Raw genomic sequence first — 642 nt, 5'->3', positions numbered from 1 at the left:
CATATATATCTATTTTACAATAATAGGTAAGAGAAACTAATATTCATAAGGCAGTCAAACCCATAAACATTTTTAAACACTCAATTTCAATCATTTCTTCTTCCTTAGACTAACCCCATTCATACACATATGGCCTTGGGCCTCTGGCAGGGTGGATTTCAGTAAGCCCAGGCCCTTTTTAACCAGCATGCCATTGGCTCCAGGCAACTCCCTAGAAGCTGCCGCTCTCCCCGCCACTGAAATATTTTATCCTATGCTGTGGGTTAATATGTCAGACTGCAAAGTTGTTTGAACTGCAAGGTTGGTGGTTAAAGCTCACCAGCTGCTCCTTGGAAACCCTATATAGGGTCACTGTGGGTTGGAACTGCCTCGACAGCACTTCACAACAACGACAATATGCTCCTTGATTATTTTTCTCTCAAAATCTCATAATTTTATAGGTCTGGAACCATTGCAATGAATCCTGCTCACAGTGCCAACTTTTTAAACCAAGAGGGGACCACGTCTAACTTCCTCTGAGTCCACAAAGAGGAAAAGAGGACAAAACTCAAAACCAGACCAAGGCTGATTCCTATGAAATGGAATTCAGACAACCCTACACTCTATATCAGAGCCTTTAAAATTAATCAGACTTGAGAATCA

The sequence above is a fragment of the Chrysochloris asiatica genome, unplaced genomic scaffold (genome assembly GCF_000296735.1).
Source record: "Chrysochloris asiatica unplaced genomic scaffold, ChrAsi1.0 scaffold00135, whole genome shotgun sequence".
Lineage (NCBI taxonomy): Eukaryota > Metazoa > Chordata > Mammalia > Afrosoricida > Chrysochloridae > Chrysochloris > Chrysochloris asiatica.
The sequence above is the reverse complement of the archived record's forward strand: the minus strand, read 5'-3'. Positions refer to the sequence as shown.